The sequence below is a fragment of the Peromyscus maniculatus genome, chromosome 12 (genome assembly GCF_049852395.1).
Source record: "Peromyscus maniculatus bairdii isolate BWxNUB_F1_BW_parent chromosome 12, HU_Pman_BW_mat_3.1, whole genome shotgun sequence".
Lineage (NCBI taxonomy): Eukaryota > Metazoa > Chordata > Mammalia > Rodentia > Cricetidae > Peromyscus > Peromyscus maniculatus.
The window spans coordinates 67,983,275-68,009,811 of record NC_134863.1 but is presented as its reverse complement, the minus strand read 5'-3'; the positions used below and the strand labels follow the sequence as shown (position 1 = coordinate 68,009,811).

Here is a 26,537-nt window from a genome sequence, read left to right as displayed (position 1 = left end):
AGAAGTTAGCCTCAGCAGCTTCTCAGAAATCTCCTAGGAATTCCTTTAATTTGTCATCACTTTCTTCCAAAGCTAAAAAACACTAAGAAATAACTTTGGGGACCTTTCCTGGTATATAAACATTATTGATTGACAAATTCCTATATGATTCTAAATGCCATCCTCATTTATCCCAGGATAATCTACAAAGTCAATCAGGTATCAGAGATGGAACTATGGCAACAGGCCTCACTGGTATTATTTCTTTTCCAACACAGCTGTTAGTGTTCTGAGCCCTGAGTTCAGAAAAAAAAATGAGTGACTAGGAACCTAGACTGCCTAGAAATGAAGATTGCTGATGTCCTTCCACCTCGGGGCTCTGTAAAATAAAGGTAGACTACTCCTTTTGCAGAGCTGGCCAAGAGCAATTATCCTCAGATCATCCAGCAATTATCACCTAAAAGGTGTGGAGTTTAAGCCAAGCATGACAGTGTGAGGGTGTAATCCCAGAACTTGTCCAGCGGAGGAAGAAGAATTGGGTATTCAAGCCTCCACCTGGCTACCTGGTGAGTTAAAAGCCATATGAGATCATGTTTTAAAAAATGTTTTGTTTACAGATAGTATCAAATGATGGAGGGGCTTCTAAAACTCTTGTTCAGATTTGAAAACCTCGTGTCAGATAAAATGTCTCAGTGTTGCTAACAAGTTCCAAGTTAGGCTACCTAACATAGCCACTGTCACCTAATACAACTATATCTGAAGAGTGGTTACTACATGAAACACTACCCAAACTCCCTCTCCTAGATACCACATACCGGCCAAACAACTCCTTTATCTCCCTGCTTCCCAATCAGATGCAAATCACTGTCCAAGTCTAAGTGATGTCAGACAGAAACATTCCAAGCATCATGCAGAAAGGACTCCTTGAAGTAGGCAACTCCAGGTGGTCAAGCAGAAATGATGGAGTCTCTGGCCTCACCTGGCTCTCTTATACTAAATTCTAACTTTTCTCCTGAGTCACTCTGGTTTGTCAATCACTTTACCAAATTTCTGTGCAACATAATTCCCCTCAGTAGCCCAAGACATGCTTCAAGATCTTATTTTCCCCCTTTCCTAGCCAAAGGGGGAAAACAGGATGACTATTTCTCAAAAAGAGTTGTATCAATAACACAAGAGTAAAATAAAGTACCTATACATGAGTACATGGCTCCATGTAATTGGACTGTGAATGGCGAGGAGACTGGAGATAACACCTAGCAAGCAGTTATCGATCATTGGCTAGGGCATGGCACAGGTGATGTAGTGCCCTCTTCTTCCCCAAAATGGTCTCTTTATCACCTACTTGCCAATGAAATCATGTTGGCCATGAGTGGACTCATTGAGTCTCTAGTTGTCTAACATGGAAAAATGAGAGGAAGCTTGATCTCAGCTCTGACAAGAAGTGCTCTTGTTAATTAGGGAAGCAGAGAGAAGTTCAAGGAGAATCCAACCTTGGAATTGGACTGGGCCCATTGCAGCCTCCTTTCAGGTGTCGGAGCTGTGCAGACAGTCTCCTTCCTTATCTCTAGATCTAGAGCACTAGGGAGCAAGGAGGGCAAATTCCAAGCAGGCTCACACCGGCTTAGCATCAGTGAGAGTAGAAGCCTAGCTACTGAGACGGTATGGGCTTTTCCTTGGGAGATTTTCGAGTAACTGAGTATTCTTTTAGGCTATACAGTGTTAATCCTCTTAACTACTGTGGCTGCAGCCCCTCAGCTCAGCTGAGCTTATTAAGGAGGGGCATGAACCTTCGAGGAACTGGGTCCAAAGCTACAATGATCTATCAGCTCACACCTGTCAGAGTGGCCACTCTCAAAACAAAACGAGAAAATATGTGTTTGTGAGACAAGTGGGACAGAAGTGTGTACTATTAGGATTGGAAAATGACACAGCCATTATGAAAGAGAATACAAGCAGTCCTCAGCACAATAAAACTAAAATCACTACCCGATCCAGCAACGCCATCTTTGGATATTGACACGGAAGAATTAAAAGAGGGATCTGAGAAGGGTGTCTGGACACGTGCTCCTTTGTCTTATTCACAACAGCAGGAGGTAGAAGGAATATTTACAAGTGAATGGGGAAAAAAACATGGCACATTTGTGCAATTGAGTATTATTCAACCTTCGGAAAGAAGTAAGTCCTGTCACATGCTAAAACGGGTACAATACAATGAAAAGGTCAGCCAATTCAGTCCCTACTAAACATTTCCAACAGAGAACATTGCTATAACTCAGTGTGTGCAGAGGTGATGGAAACATTTGAAAACTGGTAGTTAGTTCCACAGTACTGGGATATCTCAAATGCCACAGAATTTGAAAAAAGCATTTCATATTGAATGTTCCTAAATATTTATGGTTTCTTTTCATTTGTGTGTGGTAGGTAGCACAACAAACTCTACAGGAATTTGTATTACTAATTTTGAGTTTCTTAGAATGTAGCTTTTTTGTTTTGTTTTCTTTCTTTTTTTTTTTTTAAAAAAGTTCTATAATAGTATGTGTATTTTAAAGATTATTCCAGGCTGGAGAGTCAGTTCGGCTGGTAAAGTGCTTGTCATAAATGCAACCATAAAGAGCTCAGAGTTTGATCCTCAGAACCCATGCAAAAGCGGCCAGGCATGGTGGCATGCACTTGTGATCCCAGCACTGATGAGACTGAGTCAAGAAACCCGTGGAGCTTGATGGCCAGCCAGCCTAGCCTAATCAGGGAGTTCCAGGCCAGCAAGAGACTTTGTCTCAGTGTTTACTTGGCCTCTGCAAGTATATACATGTGGATGATGATGCTGACTAATGACACCCAATGTTGACAAAAACACATGTTCACCCATACACCCATGAACATGCACACATTGTATACATATACACATGCAAACAAATGAAATAAAATTTAATAGAATCCCTTCGGTTTCCTTACATTTCTTTTGTGGGTTCTCTAGCCCCACCTACTCATACTATGCTGGCATTCCCCAGACCACATTCTTGGCCTACACATGCTGAGCACAGCAACTTCAGCCCTATATGGATTTAACAACCACCTGTAGGATAACAAGTCTCTAACCTGAAACTGCAGCTGAGCTGTATCCCCAAAGCCTCAGGCATGCATATTTAATCACTTACTCAACATTTCTACCTGAATGTCCATGGGAACTCAAGACTCAGCATCCAGAATAACAAGTGAACTTTCTTTTTTTTCTAATTTTTAAAGCATTTAATTTATTTATGTGTATGTATGTTCTGTCTGCATGTGTGTCTGTGCACCATGTGTGTGTCTGGTGCCTGAGGAGGCAAGAGAGGACAACAGGTACCCTACTGGGGTTACATATGGCTATGAGATGCCACGTGGGTTCTGGGAATAAAACCTAGGTCCTCTGGAAGGGGAGCCAGTACTCTGAACTGAAGAGCCATCTCTCCACCCCGACATCTCGCCACCCCGACATAACAACTTTCAAACAATGCTTCCTCTCTTAATATCACCTACTCTACTCAATAGCACCCACCTCTACTCAATAGCACCCACCTCTACTCAATAGCACCTACCTCTACTCAATAGCACCCACCTCTACTCAATAACACCCACCTCTACTCAATAGCACCCACCTCTACTCAATAGCACCCACCTCTACTCAATAACACCCACTCTGCTCAATAGTACCCACCTCTACTCAATAGCACCCACCTCTACTCAATAGCACCTACCTCTACTCAATAGCACCCACTCTGCTCAATAGTACCCACCTCTACTCAATAGCACCCACCTCTACTCAATAGCACCTACCTCTACTCAATAGCACCCACCTCTACTCAATAACACCCACCTCTGCTCAATAGCACCCACCTCTACTCAATAGCTTCTGCCTTTACTCAATAGCACCTACCACTACTCAATAGCACCCACTTCTATTCAATAGCACCCACCTCTGCTCAATAGCACCTGCCTTTACTCAATAGCACCTACCACTACTCAATAGCACCTACCACTACTCAATAGTACCTACATTTACTCAACAGTACCCACCTCTGTTCAACAGCACCCACCTCTACTCAATAGCACCCACCTCTACTCAGTAGCACCTACCTCGACTCAATAACATCTGCCTCTACTCAATAGCACCTACTTCTACCTCTACTCAGTGGCCAAGCCAAAAACCCAAAGACCTTTGAATCTTTGAACTTCCTTTTCTCAGTCTCTCTTTTAAATATATTTAGAAATCACTTCATTATCTATTTTCTATCCCAAGAATAATTTATTTTTCTCATAATTTATTATGACATCAGAGTCTAGACTTCTCAGAGGTTTCTGAATTTGCTCAACAGTGGCAGATAGGTTGCTTAAAACTAAGGAAAAATACCAGTGAGAAAATTAAAGAGTTCTAAAAACAGTATATATGATGACCAAGACATAAAATTATCTGTGTCTAATTTCTTCACTAATTTGTTCTTCAAAAAGTACTTAGTAATTTCCTTAGGATAAAGATTTTTATAATGTTTGTAGCTAAATGGTTTTCTCATTTTGAAATAAGTATGACACTTTCTGAATCAAACAGGACAAAAGATTCAGATGTACAGGATGAACTGAGTCCATTGAAAGCAAAGGTATTTTGAATATAATTTAGATGTTGACCTTTGATAAACACAAAAACAGCATATATAATATCTCCAGAGAGTTTTCAAAACTTCTAAGCAGTTGATATTACATTTATAAACCTCTAGAGGAGAATCTTACTGGCAGCCACTCCCATTATTTTTTAACAGCATATATAGCATTAAAATACAAAATTATGAAAAGCACCACACAGATACCACCTAATTCTGCTAATTATATCTCTATAATGTTTCTTGTTTTGATAGCTCCCTTCCTGCTAAAACTTTCCAATAGCTCTCTGCTACACGTGGTATAAATGTGTACTGCAAATCTCTGGCCACACCCTTTACCATCTGTCCTCTCCATCCTTATTTCTTCAGATGGGCCCTTCTCTGAATGGCCTTTAGACACATAGCAACTCCTTTGTTCCCTACTCTAACACACTCATCTCCCAAGGCTGTACCATTTGAATATCCCTCTTCCTGGAACCATCTCCTGCTGGTTCCTTTGTCATACCCACTTCTTGAGTCAACATGTCTCTAAGAGCCCTTCCTAACCTCTAACACATCCGGTCCTTACCTACCTCTCTCAAGAAGCACAGCCTCCCAGAACATCACTGTTCTCCTTTCTTTATAGTGCTTAGCACTGTTTGGCTCACTCTATCAATGATTTGCTTACTACTTAGAGAAGAGGACTTTTGATTTCAGAAACATAATTTCTACTTTATTTTGGCCCATAATCCTAATCAAAATTCAAATCTTACAAGAGTGGGGGAGTATATGTATCTTACAGCCAATTTCAATCAGCTCCCAGTGGCACACATACTGGCCTCACTTCCCTGACCTAACCTGCAGATGTTCCTGTATTTCCTACACTTGATCTTAACTGAACTATGACAATGAACAAAGAAATAAAGCTTTTCCCATTCCAAGACAGGACTAGTCCTTCCAATTCCGAGCTGCACTGCACCCCACACAGCACCCCAGGCTTGTTGGCATACACCTGTACTCCTACTACTCTACAGGTTAAAACAGTGATCAAGAGTTCAACACGACAACGGACTGCATAGCAACCCTCTGTCTAAATAAATAAGTAAAACAAAACTTTAAAATCATATCCTGAGCCTCACACTGGTAGTATGATACTCAGGGGAATACTGAACACTTGTTAGATGCTTTCTAAGGGCTGGGTGAGGTATACTGTTGAACTTGGCATTCTCTGACCTATAAGAGCTCATATCTCTATTAGCAAAGGTTTACAAACAACTCTATCTGTGATAAGCAGATACTTTTCAATAGTTTGCGGCAGTTGTGATTTGAGGTCATACAATCTGTTTGTGATACAGAACAACTTGAGCTTATAAGCACAGATTTGAGATAATAAAAAAAATACTTGGAAACAGGTATGAATAAAGTACACTGTGAACATAAAAGAAGCAATTCATTCTTTTGGTAGGAGCAAGTGAAATATCATGACTAAGCAGTCATTACCTTGTTAACATCATCATCATTATTATTGAGACAAGTTCTCAAGTGTAATATAATTAGGCCTAGAACTTGAGGTCCTCCGGCCTCAGCCTCTGAATGCAGAGATTATAAGCATATACTCATACTCTGGCTAGTCACTTGGATGTTGATTAAATAAAGAACTTTTTCCCAACTTGAGAAAATTTGAGACAGTATTCAAGTCAATGAGAAAAAAATTATGAGTAAATTAAAAGTGAGTGATGTCATCAAGATCAGGGAGTTGGAGAACCCACAAAGATAAATAGCTACAGAATCATAATGCTTGGTTTTAATTGCCAACTTGATACAACCTGTAATCACATTGGAAGAGTCTCAATAAGGGATAATCTAAATTGGGTTGGTGTATGGATATGTCCAGGGGCCTTGTCCTAATAAGGGGAAAGACCAGCCCCACTGTGGGTGGCAACATTCCCTAAGCATGGGTCCTTAGCAATATAAGAGTGGAGGAGTCCTTTTTAGCTCTTCACTGTGGATATGATGTGACCAGCTTTCTCCTGCCACTGTGACTTCACCACTTTGGTGATTATAACTTGGAAATGTCCTCTAAGTTACTTTTTGTCAGGGCCACTTTATCATAGCCAAAGGGGAAAAAAAACAAAAGAAACAAGAATAAGAATGATAGATACATAATTGCAAAGAACTTTGAGTATTATGATAAGGAATGCTGGCTTTACCTCTCCCTCTGATTCACTGGTACCCATATGTGTGTAAACTGGCTACAGAAGAATCCCTTGGAAAGCATGTTTAAAATATCCCAAATGTTCAGATGTGGATAATCTGGTTGAGGGATTTTAGCTCATTTTTTGGTTTTGTTTCTTGAAACAAGGTCTCTCTGTGTAGCTCTTTGTGAATCTCATTATATAGACCTGTCCGCCTCTATATAGGTTATTATCTAAGGAGTATCCATCTGCGCATGTATTCCCAGCCTACCTCATCCATCTTTGAATTTGAAGGGACAGAGATTAAGTCTCTGTCCTAAACCTATAATCAAGCATGAGAAATTGTTTTCTGACAACCTCATCCCATGAAGACAAAAGGATTCTTTGGACTGACCACCTTGCAGAACCAGAGATGAAACAATGGTCAACCAGACAGCACTAGACTAAGACTACATAATTATGTACACCTCTTTAGCCATGTCTTGATTTTATCTAAGGCTTCTATCTGTAGAAATAAGGTAGGAAACTTCAGATTTCAAAGACACAGAACTTAAGCTAATCATACATAGACAAGGCTTGAGGTAAAGCAAGCATAGTCAGTAAAGTATTTACCAGGTAAGCATGGCTTGAGTTCAGATCCCCAGCAGCCCAATGTTGACTGAGGTGGAGACAGGTGGCTCCCAGGGGATTACCTGCCAGCTATGCTAGTCAAAATGATGAGCTTCAAGTTTGGTAAGAGGCAGTGGTGGTGTACCTCTTTAGTCCCAGCTCTCAGGAGGCAGAGGCAGGCAGATCTCTGTGAGTTCAGGGCCAGCCTAGTCTACATAATGAGTTTCAGGACAAGCTCCAAAAGCTACAGAGAATCCCTGTCTTGAAAAAGAAACCTTAGGCATTGGAGAGATGGCTCAGTGATTAAGAGTGCTTGTAGAGATTCATAACTGTCAAAGTTCTGGGATAAATTGGCTGTGAATACTGAGCCCTAAGTGTGACATCTTTATCAACAGCCCCTTGCAGACTACATGTAAGAAATGAAAGACTCAGTCAAATAAAATGTTAAATCTGAAAAAATTCCCACATAAACATCCAAGAACTCTGGGATACTATGAAATAACCAAACCTACAAATAATAGGTATAGGGGAAGGAGAAGAAACCCAAGTTAAAGGCACAGAAAATATTTCTGTTTAAATCATACACAGCTGGCCATGGTGGCACACACCCTTAATCCCAGCACATGGGAAGCAGAGGCAGATGGATTTCTGTGTTCAGGTCAAACCTGTTCTACAAAGCTAGTTACAGGACAGCCAGGGTTACCCAGAGAAATCCCATATTGAAAAGCAAAAAAAAAAAAAAGAAGAAGAAGAAAATTTCCCCAATCTAAAGAAAGAAGGAGGTCTCTATCAAGGTACAAGGGGGACACGGAACACCAAATAGGCTGGACTCGAAAAGAAACTCCCCATGAAACATAATAATCAAAACACTAAATATACAGAGCAAAGAAAGGATATTAACAGCTGCAAGGGGAAATGACCAAGTCACATATAAAGAAAAGTAAGCCTATAGAATAACACCTGATTTCTCAGAGACTCTGAAAGCCTTAAGGACCTGGTCAGATATTTTACTAACTCTGAGAGACCACAGATGCCAACATGCATTACTATAGTCAGCAAATCACAACTGTCAGGGGAAGAAAATCATTTTACAATAAGAACAAATTTAAACAATTTCTGTCTGCCAGTCTGGGTCTATAGGAAGACACTGGAAAGAAAACTTCAGTCTGAAGAGAAGGTAAACTACACCCAAGAGAACACAAAGAAGAAATAAACCGGAAACAGTTAATCAAGGGGGCAGGAGGGAAATACCACAACAGCAACATAGCATCCATGGTGTGGGAAGATACTTTGCATGCTACCAAAGAGAAAAGTAATCATCAGTGTCACACAGCTACAAACTGAGACCTATAACAGCAACCTGCCTGCAGCATACGCTGGTACAGTAGTGGTACAATGCTATGGGAGTAGCCAACCACTTTTTGATTGCACTTAAGGTCTACTCCATGACTCCTAATGACATACTACTATACCAGTCAGTCAGGGTTCTGTTCATTCTTCATCAGAGAAGCCCCTTCTTGCAGTAGATGACAGTTCACACAGAGACAACTGAAGAATGTGTAAAGAGTAAGACTTTGAAGTACTAAAACCCAATGGGATGGCTTTAGCAAACCCTTCCCTTCAAGGCTCAGGGATCTATGCAGAAGAAGAGGTGGAAAGATTGTAGGAGGCAGAGGTGGTGGGTGACTCCGTGGAAACAGCATCATCAAGGCACAGAACTGATACAAATAAGCGATCTATGATATCACATATCACAGAGACTGTGGCAGCATGCCCAAGACCTGCAAAATTCAAACCAGACAAAACTCCAGCACTAAGTAGAGCAGGAAGACACAAATCCCCATTTGAACCAAGAAGTTATATGCAATTGATATCTACTTGGAAAAGAAAGATCAGATTACTCCAATAGAGTATCATTGGGTATATGAACCATATTCCAGGGCAGACCTCATGCCCAGGAGTGGCTGACCAAACACAAAACAGATTCCATGTTTTTGTGTGCGTTTTGTTTTGGTATTTTTTTTTCTTATTGGTTTGTTTCATTTAGTTTGTTTTGCTTTTGATCTATTATTCCGACCCCCTAAGAAATCCCTTGAGACGATACTGTAGAAGAATAAAAGAATAAATAATTTCTCTCAGAGATGAGCTTCTTTCCAGTTTGTACGGCTACTTTGAGGAACACACTTTTTTTTAAAGTGGTAGCAAGCAACTAATCATTTTTTCGCCTGTTTTCCACACGCACATTCCAATTTTGTTTGACAAATGTACTTCTGACTAATTTGAGCATCTGTGCACTGCTTTAATATTTGGCTCAGGAAACAATTTTTTGGTTAAAAATAAGAGTCATGTTTTGGTTTTAGAATATTTATTTTTCCTAAGATTTCAAGAGATGTGCATTGATTTAAAGGAATGGCTTCAAATTCGGCTCCTGGTTGGGCCTTACAGCTCTCATTCCATTCAGAGAAGAACCCCCTAAGAAGAACCACATTAACACACGATACTGCCTAACTGTCGTTTCTTGACTCCTTGAAAAACCTCACTATCTCCTTCAGTGTGCTTTGTGAAACTAGGCAGAGCCGATCGATGGAGCCAGTAAGTACGATTTCCCACTCCTAGTTGGACTAACGGCAGACTCTAAATTAGAATGCAAACATGGTGTTGTGTATAAAGGACCTGACCCATTTTAAGAATCCACATTGCCTGTGGCCTCTGACCCACAGGCCACGACCATTGGAGACAGCACTGTGGCTCTGGAATCTGAAGCCATGCTTCCATTAATCACAAGTTTGTTCTTCCTGGCTTTCGTCTTTTAAGAAAATAACTGAATGGTTGCCAGTCTCCTTTTCTGTTCCTCAGATACTTTCTGCTGTGGAGAGAACATCCACAATGTGCGCTGTATAATTATCTTCTTCCTTGATGGATTCGCTAGGCTTGTATGTTCAGGAAAGAGCCAAGTGCTCTCCCAAGAGCAGATGAAGAATGGCTTACAAGGAAGAAGAAAGAACTTGACCTGAGGAAGGGAGTTGCCAGTTCCCTCCTAGGCATTGTGTCTCCTGCCAAGTCACCACTGCTAGGTTGCCCTGTGTTTTTCCACACTCAAGACTGAAAGGGAGTGGTGTTCTTTGTTCAGGCAAACCAGGGAGAGGATAAAATAATAAGAGTAAATTTGTAAAGGAGCAACAGATGTGGTCTAATTCACTGTGACCTAGCTGCACTTCTAACAAAGAAGAAAAACCACCTACCCCTGCGTGTAAGAACAAGGCCCAGCAGGAATTCCTAATTGAAAGCCAGCTCCCAAGTAGACAGAATTACTTTATGCCAAACTGCAGAAAAAGGCAGCACAGGTTGGGCCGTGACCTCACCCATCGTTGGTATCTCTCCAGCTGGTACTAAGGCCTGAAAATGGTGGGCATGCTAATCCATCTCTTGTGCTAATCCATCTCTTGTGCTACTCTATATCATCAAGTCCACCTGAACTCAAAGTTCTCAAGGCAATTTTAGAAGAAATGCTGGGTTTGGAACGAAACTAAAATTTGATATCTGCCTTTAAAAAATGCTTTCATTTCAGTAAAATTCTGTGTACTTGGGAGTGAAGCAAAACTAGTTCAACTGCCCCAAGGAAGAAAAAGAAAAGAGATCGCAATTTCAGATCTTGTCTTGAAATGTTTGCTTGTCTCTTGCAAGCCCCTGTGAGTCACACTGTCACAGCTCACTCCTTACTGGAGAGGCTGACACTGGCTCCCAGTCATGAAGACGATAACTGCAACTCGGAAATGTTGCACATTTTACTAGCTCTGGGGCAAATGACTTCAAGAAAGCAGATCCTAGATTAGGACCCACCTCAAAAAAAAAAAAAAAAAAAAAAAAAGAACAAACAAAAAACAATTAAGTCTGTCCTTCATCTTTCTGACTCCCGAGTACTAACCCCTGAGCTGGAAGTAGCCTGGGTACTACCAAGACCCAGAAGCATTGGACAATGCCTGGGTCACAGGTTGCAAAGAAATCGAATGTAACAAGTCTGCAGTGTGGCCTGGGAAATAGTGCTTTCCAGAGATCTCAATGTCTTTCTGGAATCACACTTGTGAACCATGCACATACTCGTAGAAACCTCTCTTCCTTTCATCAAGTAACTAGTTGACTATGGAAAGTCTTAGCTGATTTCTTAAATGAACATATAATGCACCTGTCACTCTATTGCACCTAGGAATCTTTGTCTTTCTTTGAACCATGAAATACAACTTTAAAATATTCAAAATTCCAGTGCTCTTTTAGGAATTGCCCCTAGTATAGGAATTAAATTTAGAGAAAGGGAGCATATTCTTGGGACTAATTTATCACACACAATTGTCTTGTTGGCAAAGTTCTGCCTTTCCAGAGGTCTGTGGTTATCTTATCAATGATTAGGGAACCCGGTCCTTCTGATGCTCAGGACAGACCATTATCAAAGACTTTTGGGCTTGCTGCACCATCAGAGCTCTACTCTAGATGTGAGTTATGCACATGTTTAAACACATTCCCTAAAATACCTATTCCCTGCAGCAACTTCAGCTCTTTGCTAAGGACTCTGGTGGACACTTCCTGGGACTGAGATGGTGCTTCCTGTATCACTCTCTTCTCTGGATAGATGAAGTTCTCTATGTTCTATATCAAAGTCTCAAAAACTAGTGTCTCCTCATTCCCTTCTTTGCTGAAGGAGTGTACAGCTGGCTGAAAATTTGGTTCAGCAGGTGACAGCCAGAAGGCTCAATCCAGTGTGGTACCTGTTTTATTAAATCCAGTTTTAATGGAACTCAAGTATGCCATGCCTACTCACAGGCTTGCTTCTGGAGCACACATAGTAGCAAAGTTAAGCAGCCAGAGGGATGGTTTCCATCTACCCCACAAAGCCAGAAGTTACGTCCTAGTTGGCTTGCTATGGTTCGAATGTGGTTTGACAACAAGGTTCATATGTTGGGAGCTCGGTGCCTAGTGCAGTAGTGTTGGGAGGTGATAAACCCTAGGCAATGGAGCTGCGTGAGAGGACATTCAGTCATAGGAGCGTTTCTTACAGAAAGAATAGGGGCCATACTCACAGAATCTGGTTCTCTTGAAAACAAGGTAGTTAAGCCTGACTCTAAAACACTGCCTAGCTGGTGAACTAATTCCATCTCCACACATACCCCTGCCTTAATGCCATTTACCATTAGGTCCTTGCCAATGGGGTTTCAAAATTGTGACCTTTTTTCTTCAAAAGTAGCCGAAGTCAGTGTCTTAGTCAGGGTTTCTATTACTGCAATGAAACATCATGACCAAAAAGCAAGTTGGGGAGAAGCGGGTTTATTTGGATTACACTTCCACATGTAGTCCATCACTGAAGAAGTCAGGACAGGAACTCAAACAGGGCTGGAACCTGGAGACAGGAGCTGATGCAGAGGCCATGGAAAAGTGCTGTTCACTGGCTTGCTCAGCCTGCTTTCTTATACAACCAAAGACCACCAGTCCAGGGATGGCTGCGCCCTCCCCATTGATCACTAATTGAGAAAATGCCTTACAGCTGGATCTCATGGAGGCATTTCCTCAACGGAGGCTCCCTCCTCTCTCATGATTCTAGCATTGTGTCAAGATGATACACAAAACTAGCCAGCATAGTCAGGTATTTTGTTATAGCACACAAGATTCAGGAATGCACAACTCTTTACAGAAAATGTTTGTCAACCTTTGGATGAAAAGATATGAATTTATTTTTCTGCTACTAAAAAAGCATCACATATACTTCTACTATCACCCCAAATTTAATATGCTGTGAGAATTTTCCAGTTCGCTTGCTTTTATTTATTTTGATCTTCTGCTTTAGATAACAATATACAAATTCTTGGAAGATTCCGCTGATTATTAGAGAAGCAGAATTAAAGCTAAAAATGATGGATGAGTCTGAAAATAGAAGCCAGACTTGCACAATGACAACTCAAGTTGACGTGACATCTGGGAGGGGGAAAGTTTGACAAAGCCCCACCCACCGGATGAAGAACTACAGACAATCCATGGCTGCTTAGGAAGGGAGAGTTCGTTCTTTCCAGGGATAAGACCCCTGGTTGTCCAGTCCCAAGTTGTCAGTCCTAAATACACATAAATACAAGTAACAGTATGTGTGTGTGTGTGTGTACATGTGTCTCTCTGTGTGTATGTGTTTATGTCTATGTGTGAGTGAGTATATGTATATGTGTGTCTGTGTATGTTTCTGCAAATGTGTGCGTGTGTCTCTGTGTGTGTATGTCTGTGTATGTGTTTATGTCTATGTGTGTCTGTGTGTTTCTGTGAATGTGTATGTGTGTATCTGTTTGTGTTTGTCTGTGTTTATGTCTGTGTGCCTGTGTGTTTGTGAGTATATGTGTATGTGTCTGTGTGTGTGTCTCTATGAATGTGTGTGTGTGTATGTGTGTAAAACAATAATTATTATACAAGAAGAGGTCATGACTGATAGAGAAAGCAAAAAGGAAGAAGGATGTTGGTGGGGTAGAAATTATGCAAATAAAGTGTACCCCTATTTGAAATATGCTCAATAACAAAGTGAAAATGTCATCATTTAATAAACAAGTCACCTACTTACATGTGTGAGAGAAGAGTGGTGTGGAGATTATTTGACTATGTCAGCTGGTATAATTTCTGTGTAATTCATAATTCTTCAATGTTCTCCCATCTTCTAAGATGAACCTCAATTGCATCAGTCTGAAATTTGCATTGTTGATAACAAAAGGAAACAACTTGTTTTCTTAATGTTCACCAAGACACGCTGCTCACTGCTGACAATGAATGACACACATCTAGAAATTACACATAGATGATACTAATCCAGGAACACAGAATTTTAGAAAAAAAATCACTAGCAACTTTTTGATGAAAATGAGAATTTGTGTGGCCTTGTTTACTAATGAGCAAAATCTGGTTATTCTTTTCAGGTGCCGTAAAAATGAGTAAGGAAACTCTACAGATTTAGTTTTTAGCAACTGCAGAAGAGCAGGCTTGTGTCTTGTCCTTTGGTGTGGGACTGGCAACTCACTGATCTTTAAAGTACCAACACGCCCTCTTGTGGTAAGTCACAGTTACTGTCTGTAGGGACCCATTTTATACGACTCGTTTTACAAGACACCAATTTATCTTACATCTCCTCTGTGATGGTTTCATATGGAATAGGAGTTAATAAAGTCTGAATGAACTTTCTGGATCAACTTCTAAAATTACCCTGGACAATAATGAAATTTGATTAAGGCTGTTTTACAGCCACCCTGAATTTCTAAGAACAGCATAAAATCTAACATCCATTTTCTCAGTCTCTAGGACCAGGCTTTAATAAATAAAGTATATATCACTTTCTTCCATACTGGGAGTTATTTAAAAAGCTTGTGCTAGCTCTGCTTTCCAACATGAGGATATGAATTCACATAGAAGCATAAACAATTTTGTTCTGGGGCAGAGGAAAATTCTCTAAGTTAAAAAAAAGGGGGGGGGGTGTTGTGAGAGTGAAGCCTGCTTCCCAGATTCTGCCTGCCTCTTCTCAGAGGAGCTTTGGGTGCCTGCTTTGGCCAGCTAACCGTGTGAACACACTTGACATTGGCCATTATACAGCACAAGAGTCAGTTTGTCCCCTCACGTACATCTTGGCACTTGGAATCTACACCGCAGTGATGGTGCTCTGAACACAGCACAGGTCACTTCCCTTTTGTGATCTGTTGTCCCTGCTCTGGGTTTCTACCATCCTCTCTTTCCATAATATCTCCCATAATACGCTTCCTTGCTTGCTTTCTTCTTTCTTTTCTTTGAGTTTTTACCTTGAAGTACCACCACTTAGTAGTGCTGTGGCTCAGAAAATAGTACCCTGAGTTCATTGAGTACTTTGCACTGGAAGCCATTTCCTGTTTTCCCTTGCCCATCTCCTAGGTGGATCACAGAAGCAGCAGTCCCTCCCTCTGGGGCGATCAGAAGCAGACTCCTCCCCTTCAGCCTGCCTGGGCTCCATAAAGGACCCCTGTCCCATCCCCATGATCTTATTCTATCGAATGGAGGGAAGGCATGCCCCAAAACGGAGCCAGGAAGAACCTGGATAGGCCATGCGGGTTTCCTCCCTCTGTCTACATGTCATCTGTAGGATCATTTTGTCCAGTCGCCTTTCTAAGGAGAACTTCACTCTTGAACAGACTCAAGCATAAAAAGCCTTCCTAGGGGCTGGAAAGATTTCTCACTCAGTAAACTGTCTACTGGGCAAGCTCTGAAGACCTAATTCAGATCCCCACTATCTACACAGAAATCCACCTATGGAGCCGGCGAGACGCTGAGTCAGTAACGTGTTTGGCAACTATGAGGACTTGAGCTCAGACCCTAGGCGCCCAAACAAAAGCTAGTCACAGTGTTACACAACCGTAACTCTAGCATTGGAGGTTAGAGCAGACAAACAGCCTTGGGGCTTGCTGTCCGGGCCAGCCTAGCCGAATCAGTGACTTCCAGATTCAGTGAGAGACTGTCTCAAAAATAAGATGAAAAGTGATAAAAGAAGACAATTGTCATGGACCTCTGGCCTCCACACATGTATGCATGGGTGAGCATACCTGTGTACACACATGCACACACACATGCACACATATCCACACACCATACACATACAAGGAAAGTCAGGGATGTGTGACACATATTTGTAATCCCTGCACTGGGAAGGAGAAAACAGAAGGATCTCTCAGGCTCTCTGGCCAACCAGCCTCACTGAATCACTGAGTCCCAGGTCCCAGTGAGAGAACACATCTCGAAGAATAAGGTGACCAGCTCCTGAGGAAGGACACCCAGGACCTCCATACAAAGCTGCAATCTGCACACAAACACATACAAAATGCATGTTCTACACACAATGTCTTCTTGAGTCTTTGGATTCTCATTCCTGAAGCCTTCTGTGGCATGTAAAACTGTTCACATATATTTTTATGTTTTACCCATGCTAACCCATCTTTGGTTATAGGCTTATTGGCCCTGAAGCTTATGATAAGTGATGATGTTATCATGCCTTTCTGCCCTTACACCAGCCTACTCGAAATTTCTTGTACAATTTACTGTCTCTCAGATTTAATTTTTCATCAATAAACAGTTGATATTTGTAGCTAGAGTTTTCCTGCCTTGCCCACAATCAGGACAAATCTTTGTCACCCGCCAGTCCCACAGCCACTCAGATCCAACCAAGTAAACACAGAGACTTATATTGCTTACAAACTGTATGGCCGTGGCAGGCTTCTTGCTAACTGTTCTTTTATCTTAAATTAACCCATTTCTATAAATCTATACCTTGCCACATGGCTGGTGGCTTACCGGCATCTTTACATGCTGCTTGTCCTGGCAGTGGCTGCAGTGTCTCTCCCCTCAGCCTTCCGCTTCCCAGAATTCTCCTCTCTCCTTGTCCCACCTACTTCCTGCCTGGCAACCTACTTCCTGCCTGGTCACTGGCCATCAGTGTTTTATTTATATAGAGCAATATCCACAGCACTTCCCCTTTTTTTCTTTTTTTAAAAAGGAAGGTTTTAACTTTAACATGGTAAAATTACATATAACAAAACAATTACCGAGCAAGAATTATAGTTACAATATTAAAGATGTCCTATCTATCTTATATTTGTGAGTTTAAGGTTTCATATCTAACTTATCTTTTATCATAACTGAGGAAATTACAACTATCTAGTTTTCAACCACATCAAAGACCTGAGGCAGATATTAATAACATCAACCACCTCTAACTGTTATGAGGATTAAGTACAATAACAAAGCTAAGTATCTAGTATGAGATAGAACAGGCAAATAAAGTTAATAGGTAAAAAGTCGGTATTATTTCTGGATTTTGTAAATATATCCTCTCAATAGTCCTCTTATCCCTTTTCATTTCTCTGATATGTTTTTGGGTCGGCTTACTGATTTAGTGTGCTTGTTTCGCTTGCTGTGTGGCAATGGAAATGGAAGATTGTAGCATATAGATTCTTGTTTCAGAATCTTTTTTAAGATTTATTTTTTTAACTACTTGTATATTAAATAGTTACACATATAGGGACCAGGCAGAGGGAGAGTAGAGGGGGAGAGTATGGGGGAAGACTATTGGAATTGGAGGGCATTGGGGCAATGTAGAAACCCAGTGCAGTAGAACCTCCCAGGATCCGATGCGGGAGACCCTAGTAAGGACTCCTAGTGGTGGAGGATTCAGAGCCTGAACCAGCCAATCCTCTGTAATCAGGCAAGGCTTCCAGTGGTGAGACTGGGACACCAACCCAGCCACAAAACCTTTGATCTACAACCTACCCTGCCTGCAAGATGTGCTGGGGCAATGGTGGCTCAGAACCTGTGGGAGTGGCCAACCAAAGACTGGTCTAACTTGAGGCCACACCATGAGAGGGAGCCCATGCCCTACACTGCCTGGATGGCCAGGAACTAGAGACTGGAGAGCCCAGAGACCAAGAGTAGAACCAAGTATAACTGGCCAAAAAAAGTCAATGAAATGATTCCTAATGATATTCTGCTATACTCATCAATTGGTACTTAGCCCAATCATCATCAGAGAGGCTTCACCCAGCTACTTATGGGAGCAGATGCAGAGACCCATAGCCAAACATTAGACAGTGCTAGGACACCCCGAGGAAGAGGGGGAAGGACTGTCGGAGCCAGGGGGGTTAACACACCAGGAAAATACAGTCCACAGAGTCAACTACACAGAGCTCACAGGGCTCCGGGAGACTGAAACCACAAACTCAAACCCTGCATGGGTCTGAGCTGGGTCCTCTGCATATATGTTGGGGTTGTTCAGCTTGGGATTTTTGTGGGACTCCTAACAGTGCAAGTGGGGGTGTCTCGGACTCTTTCGCCTGTCCTTGGAACTCTTTTCCTCTTACCAGGTTGCCTTGCCCAGCCTTGATAAGAGGGTTTATGCCTAGTCTTACTGCACCTTGTCAGGCCACATTTGGTTGACAACCCTGGGAGACCTACTCTTTTTCTGAAGGAAGAGTGGATCTGGAACAGAAGGGAGATGTGGTGGGAACTCAGAGGAGTGGAGTGAGGGGAGGCTGTGGTCGGGAGGTACTGTACCAGAGAAGAATTTTTAAAAAGATTTCTTTTGAACTATTTGTATGTGTATCTGTGTCAGTGAGGGTAGAGGTATAGGAGTAAAGTGGCCAGAAGAGGGCACTGTATCCCCTTGAACTGGAGTTCACTGTGGGTCACGTGATGCGGGTACTAGGAAAGGCATCCTTCAAGAACAGCAGGTTGACTTAACTACCATCTCTGCAGCTCTTTTTCAGAATCTTGAGTGTGAACTGAGTGAGTACTATTTCTTACACAGGCCAACTGTGCTGTACAGCCAATACCTAGAAATGTAAATAGCAGGGTACTTCGGGCTACTCGGGTCTGACTCTGGATACCTTTCATTAGAGCTGAAAGGACTTTAGTGTTTTAAAAGTAGGAAGGAGCAACACACGTAAAATTTGCTGGTTGCTTTTATAGTGTTTAGAAATTCTTTTCTATTTGACTATAAATTCCCAGTGCAAGTTGGTTTTAGGAGGAAAAGCTCTCCCAGCATCCCTGTTGAATCTTTCTTTTTTTTTTTTTTTAAATTTTCATTTATTTTGTTTTGCAATGCTGGGAGCAAGCCCCAGTCTTGCCTAGGCTAACTGAGAGCACCCTGTACCTGGGAGCTGCTTCTGCAGCCCTGTCTGCTCAAGCGTGAAGAGTGAACGTCACTGGACAGAAGACATACTGCACCTCCAAGAGTGTTTCCGGGTCCACAGCTTCCTCCGGCGCTGGGTGACTTTCTAGGCCGGCTCCTGCTGACCCGTGCTCATTTCAGAGCCCTGGTTGCTTGTTTCCTTAGCGATGCTGTGACGTCACGCCCACGGCTGTGCACTAGGACTTCCGGCTAAACAGGCTTCTTCATTTTCCTCGTACAATTTGTATTTTGGAGATGTTTCAATCTCCTCACTAAAGAAAATCCAAAATAACCCAAAATAGGAGGCAGGCGGTGGGGAGAGATGTGGGGAAAGAAACAGGGATGCTTTTAAATGGGTAATTGAAAATAATACTCAACAGATTTTTAATCGTGTCCTTCCTAGTACTCACAATGTTCCCTGTTTCCTAGGAATGGAAATTCAGAACAGCAGGTATGATCACCATGGTAACCTGAAGAGCACTGGCACATTGAAAATGGAACCAAAGTGAATACATTTACCAGCTGTTTTCCTCAGGTGCTAACTTCCTCCACCAGATCTCCTACCTATCACACGAAAAGCCTTTTTTGTTAACTTTTCAAAATCATTCCGGTTGTCGTGAGACCATGAGTTCAACCCGAGAAGATTAAAAATAAAAACAAACAAAGCATCGCACACTGGCAAGCTCTTCTCTCTTTTGTTTGCTTGTGGAAATCACCATGGGCTTTTTTTGTCTTTTTTTTTTTAACACAACTTAAAAAAAAAGAAACATGGCCCTGTGTTATTTAGACTTCAGTGGACAATAAATAATACAGCTATCTGTTTATGGACACACACTTCTAAATTATGTTTTAAGATCAGGAACATACTGTCTGGCCCGCAGTGCTCACTGTCACTCACTGTAGGTGGGAATGTCGTAGGAAATTAGCACTCTGTAGGAAAAACTCTGCTACCCACAAACTACCTTCTCGCTCCGCAGATAAGATCAAACAGTACGAATTTACATGTTTCTAAATTCAGCCACATAAAGTTCAATGTCACGCAGCTGTTTGGCATCAAAGCAGAACTGTCTGCGGCGTGTGTGTCTGTTCTCAAACACCAGGCAGCTACTTTAGTGGACTTCTTTCTCTCTTTCCGTCCCCCTCTGCCTCCCCGAACCACAGCTAAGGACCTGGACGTTCAATCTGACCTTCAGTCATGCTCTTGGTTAACGGAAGGTCATTCTGCTTCTCTGAAGTGCCTGCTCCTGCTTTTTTTGGTGGTGATGACACAAGTCTCTGGGCCACGGCAGATGTCTTACAAACTGTAAAGTCCTGAAGGCAGACTGCCTTCCAAGTAATGTATAGCTGGTGAGACCACTTGCTTCATTCACTAGTGTCTAAAACAGCTGGAGCTCATGACTCAGGAGGTGACCATTCTCGGACTGCACCTCTGGGAAACTTGGGTGAAGGGTTGAAAACTCTACAGTATTGGAAAGGGACTGGTCATGAGCAGTCTACAGATAGTAAAATCAGAATACGATCAAGTTTCTTATTATAAAATGGATGGCTTGGTATTTGATTATAATCTATGCACATCTACCCCTCATAAGTCAACTCTAAGTTATGATACCTAATACAATAGATTTTTCTTGTGTGTGTGTGTGTGTGTGTGTGTGTGTGTGTGTGTGTGTGTGTTGAGATATGAGCTCCCTATGTAGCCCAGGCTGGCTTTGAACTCCCATCTTTCTGCTCAGCTTCACTCACATTGATATGTATGCACCACTGGGCCCAAGTTTAGGACCTAAAATAACAAGTATCCTAAGTAAACAGTTGTTATAATGCATTGTCTACAGAATGCTTAAAAAAAGCCTATATGCATTCAGAATCTTGACCCATAGGTGGATGAATTCATAGATTCAGTGCTCATGGGTGAGAAAGGACAACTATAATTTCTTACCAACCAGATCCTCAGACTGAGCAGAAAACTCCCTAGACAAAGAAGTAGATGAGAAATACCTGTTATTTCTGTAGTTTAAATAACAAGATAGATGCTGTTCATCATATTCTAAATACATTTGCATTGTGTTGTACCCCAAGAGTCAGAGGTCAACAAAATACATAGTTCATTACTGAAAAGGAATCAACTAGTGATTAATGAAGACATACAGGTATTCCGGGCAGGTCTACAGGAAAAATACTTATTCTCCAATGAGGAGTCTGATAGTCGTTAAAGGGTGAGCCTCCTGGGAAGCTCTTTTCTCTGAAGTCTCTTCACTCCCTGCCTCCCAGATGCCTACACCCCTCTCAGTGGAAGTAGACTGGGAGTTGGGATGGCCGTTTTCCTAGGCAACTCAATGCCTGTCATCCTTGGGTTCTCCCTTAGGAAAAGAGGCCTAAACATTTCTGAGTCTTCTAATTGAGGTATTCGGAGTAAAGGTGATCTTCCCGGGAACACGACAGGGTAACACATTCCTCCATGGAATCTGATGAAGAAGAGAGTCAGAATAAGGAAATATGGATTCTATTTCAGAAAGAGGGGAGAGGCTGGAGAGAAGGCTCAGCAGTTCATGTTTGCTGTCCCTGCCCAGGACTGGAACTCGGTTCCCAGAACTCATACTGGGCCATTCACAACCACCTGTAATTCCTACTCTAGAGGGCTCAAAGTTTTCTTCTGGCCTCTGCAAGTACCTGCAGACACATTGAAAATGGGAGAGGAAGAGTTTGGAAATCCTCTAACGTAGTGAAAGGATAGCTAAAAAGCATAGAACAATGAGTGACAGACCTGAAGAAGTAATCCAAAGCCAGCAGGCAGCCGAAGGCAGGGTGTGGTCTTTTGAAAGAGAGGTCTCCCATAATCTTGGACATCTGAAACCTTCCTCCCTACCTGGAGGCTGTTTGGGGAGGATTAGGAGTGTGGCCTCACTGGAGGAAGTCTGTCACAGGAGGCTTTGGGGTTTCAAAAAACCCCAGGTCATTTCCAGTCAGCCCTCTCTGCTTCCTGTTCTGTGGTTGAAGATATGACTTCACCTGAAACTGTCAGCTCTGGTTCCAGCTGCCTGCCCCTTCTACCTCTGCTCGGCAATCATGGATTCCAGGCTTCAGGAACTGTAAGCCACAAACAAACCCTCTCTTCTACGAGCTGCTTTGCTCCTGGTGTTTTATCACAGGAATAGAAAAGTAACTAACCCAAGGGGAAAGGGAAACAGAAGTTATTTCCTAAGGGAAGCCAAGCAAGAGACAGTCCAGTTCCAGCGGCTGGCTTCACTCCAGCACATGGAGGAGAGGCATGAAGAACCCCATTTTGACACACAGTATGACTTAGAGAGCAGCAGCGGCCATATTGAGAGGCAACCTACAGTTAAAAGCTGAGCTATGCCGGAGGCCTGAGAACAAAGAACAAGAGAGGCCCAGGAGACTTCATTTGGCCTGCTACTGCCCCAGGGTGAAGGAAGGCCCTGGGAGGCAACTGTAAAGAACATGAGAGGCAGTACTGACCAGCCAAAAGGTGCAGGGTAGAAGGAGGTTCCGCTCAGGCAGGGGAGTTCTTAGGGAAATGCTCTGTGATCAGTAGCCAAGAGCAGATCCCATCGACTGATAGTAACCCTGGAGTCATAGCTCCGAGCTTCAGGTCAGCAGGTAGGTCAAGCTCTGGATCACATGTCTCCCTTCACTGCTGCAGTAGAACACAAAGAGCAAGCTGGATATCCAGTCCCTCCCACAGGGTCATTAACACTCAGGAAGCCATGGGAATTCAAAGGCGGGTGCTTGCACTCGAACAGACCTCAGTGAGTACTGCCCACACTACCCGGGAATCTGGGAGACACTGTCCCCCAGCTCCATCATTTTAGGGATATAATCTCAGGAATCTGTTGGGGGAGGGGAAGGGATCCTTTCCAACACCCACACCACAAGACTAAGGATGGCATGGAGGCCCCTGGTACTCAAAGCAATTCAAGTGAAGACAGTTCTGGCAGGTGTTGGCTGTTTGTGGGATGCTGCGACCCAACCTCAGCGTAAAGCACAGTAAAGATGAGGGTTCACCAATACAACTGACCCTCCCCTGCTCGGAGCATCAAAATAAGGTTTTTTGAGGACACCAACACTTCCTTCTTTCTAAGCTCTTTTCTTGCCCTTTCCTTCTTGTTAGTTTGTTTGGACCACCAGGGTTGCCTCTGTTGTCCTCCACATAGAGAAATAAAATGTCTATCATATGTTTTTATGGTTTTGTCCGTTATTGCCTGTCAGGCATTGACCTAGCTTTTGTTTAAACATTTTTCATCATTGGGTATTATTTTTCCGTAGTTTCCTTTCTACATGTTTACACTGTCCCTTTCTTTTTTCCCTCCCCCCACTTTTAATAGTATTTGGCTTTATTCATTTTCAAAAAATACTCCTGTTATTTTATGTATGTATGTATGTATGTATGTATGTATTTTATTTATTTATTTATTTATTTATTTATTTATTTATTTATTTTGGGGGGGGTTTCAAGACAGGGTTTCTCTGTGCAGTTTTGGTGCCTGTCCTGGAGCTCACTCTGTAGATGAGGCTGGCCTCGAACTCACAGAGATCTGCCTGCCTCTGCTTCCCAAGTGCTGGGATTAAAGGCGTTATTTTATTTTTGATCACCTCCCATTTAGCTCAATTACTGTTATCATCATTAATATTTGGGGGTTAGGAAGAGAGCGTGGGTGTGTGTCTGTGTTTGTGGAGGTCAGAGGAGAACGTGCTGGAGTTGGCGCTCACCTTCAACCAGGGGCTCTGGGAATTCAGCCACGTCAGCTTTTACCTGCTGAGCCATCCATGACATCGGCCCCCGTTACCTAATTTTATTTGTGTACCTTTTATTACGGGGAAATCTTTTCTCCATTTTTTTCTAATCCCTAGCTCATTTTCCCCTCCACTACCATACTCTCCGTCCCTCCCCTCTCTCCTTTCTTCTACGTGATCTTGCCCCTCCTGTTTTCACCTTTATCCTGCTGCCTTTGTGTGAAGTGTTCGTTTACTAGTCCCATAGCTACTCTAGATCACTTGTAATAACTTTAGCACATTCTACAATGGTTTTTACACTTTCTGTTTCATGGTCATTGGTGGTGTATTTATAACTGGGTTTTAATTTATTTCAAGTCTAATATATTTGATGTTGAATATATCCATTCAAGAAATTCAGACACGAAACCAGGAATAGCAGTAGGTGTTGGAGTTACTGAAATGAATAATTTATGCCCGCAGTGCCAGGGCCTCTGAATTCACCATTCTACCGTGGGTGTGGTAAAAGTATAAACAGACATATAAAAAATCCACAGTGATGAGCCCTGTAAGCATGTGTATCTAGATATGAACAATACGTGGTGTTAGCATGGACGGCACCACTCTTCTTGGGAGAGTTTCACAAGTTGGAGGCAGGTACAGGAACACAAAGAAAACATGGCCACTGAAAACGTCCTGGGTCACAGCCTTGGCACAGCCCTTTCAAAGTGGACCTGTGCTACTTTGCACAATGGGTTCTCATTTTTCCACCCCAGTGTTTAACAGCTATGAAACAGAAAAACCGCGAGATGCCAAGAGCAGAAAGGGCAGGAGGAAAAGGCAGCACAGATCTGAATACAGGCCTAATGCCTAGCACTGTGGTGTATGAATTTGACAAGGCTTCCCTAACAAAGTAATACAGCCTAAGTGGGCTAAACAGCACAAATAGATTTCTTCCCGTTTGTAGGGGCTACTAGTCCAAGATCCATGAGTCAAAGTAGTTTCTTATGGGTGCGCTCTCCCTCCCTCTCTTCCCCCTCCCCCTTCCTCTCTCTCTCTTTCTCTCCTTCTCTCTCTCTCCCCTCCCTCCCTTCCTCTCTCTCTCCCCTTTCTCTCTCTCCCTCCTTCCCTCACCTCTTCCTCTCTTTCTGTGGCTTACAGATGTTCATACTTTTGACCACACACCATAAGTGTCATGACTGACACCCCATAAACACCTGTGCTAGAGTTTGTATCTTGAATATCTCCCAAAGACCTTTTTTTTTTTTTTTTGAGACAGGGTTTCCCCGTGTAGTTTTGGTGCCTGTCCTGGATCTCGCTCTGTAGACCAGGCTGGCCTCGAACTCACAGAGATCCGCCTGGCTCTGCCTCCCAAGTGCTGGGATTAAAGGCGTGCACCACCACTGCCTGGCAAGACCTGTTTCTTAAAGGTTGGATTCCCCAGATAGTTGTCCTGGGAGTGGTAGAGGTATAGCCCTTTAGAAATGGGGCCTAGTGAGAAGACCTTAGATCACAACAGTTGTGCCTTTGAAGAGGGTTTCTGGACCATTTTATTTTTTTTTTATTTCTCTTTTGCTTCCCAATGGTGAGGTAAGCAGCTTTGCTGTGCTGTCACTGATGCTATCATGGGCTGCATTACTACTGACCTAAAATAAGGGAGCCCACTAACCACATACTGAAACCTCCAGACTGTGAGCCAAGATAGGCCTTGTTCCTGTGAGGGGATTGTCTCTGTTATAGTGACATCCCCTGAATCTAACAAATTTATAAAAGAAGGAAATAATCAATTCACTTCATCAGAATTTCACATGACAATAAACCACCAGAAAATAAAACCCAAAGGCTTGACAATGAGTGGACACAAAGGCTGGATGACGAGTGGACACCATCATCTTTGTAGAAATGGGGTTGTACCCTAAGGGAATAGCGATCAACAGTGAGGGAAATGCAGCAAGTTCTATGAGTTCAAATCCTATGAGTTCAGACCTCTTCCTGGCTGCTTTGTGTATCAATCTTATTTCAGATATAGGACAGGACCTCTTCAGGACATCAAGATCTTTGGAGCAAAGGGTCAAGCTCAGAGAGTAGCATTTCTAGATTTTGTGGCTTGTTTTGATGGAGAAGAGTCCAATTTCTATGACCCACCTCAGCAGAGAAGAATTCTGGTTTTTATGACTTGCCTTGGAGGAAGAAAGGGAAGCTCCAGAAAGGGTGGGAAAGGATTATAGAGACATTGTTCAAAGACCCTTCCACTCTCCTTCAGTTCAAAGTCCTCTGTATACCAGTACTTGTCTTTGGGGTGGCATGTCCTCAGCCCCGACACTTGTGTACTCTGCTGCTTTCACAAGGTCCTTCCTCTGCATTTATCTTCTTGCAAGGACGATAATCACACTGACTTGTGCCCTAACCATACGATCTCATCTTACCTCAATCACTCCATGTTGCTATTTGAGTTCTCTAACAGATTCATGTTCTGACAGTATTTTGAGAAGTTATATAAACTTCAGGGACTAGGACCTAGCTGGAAGAACATCAGTGGGGATATGTCTTTGCAGGTTATATAGCGTCCTCATTCCCTTCTGTTCTCTTTCTCTCTACTTCCTGTTTGCTGTGAGGTGAACAATGTTCCTCACCCATACACTCCCACTGCCATGATGTTCTTCACAAGTGTGTATTTACAAATGGGACTTAGTGGAAGGACTGAATCTTCTAAAACTGTGA

General features: G+C 42.5%; 1 long non-coding RNA gene across 2 annotated transcripts in view; it reads right to left on the bottom strand.

Annotated features, from left to right (window-relative positions):
- LOC107402018 (uncharacterized) overlaps window positions 1-19,262 on the bottom strand; it is a 60,313-nt gene extending 41,051 nt beyond the window's left edge. The window contains exon 1 of one of the 2 annotated variants that reach the window (XR_013043834.1): window positions 19,145-19,262. This is a non-coding gene — a long non-coding RNA (uncharacterized LOC107402018). The remainder of the gene's footprint in view (window positions 1-19,144) is intronic. The other variant, XR_013043835.1, reaches the window with a different exon arrangement.
- Between the last annotated feature and the right edge of the window lie 7,275 nt (window positions 19,263-26,537).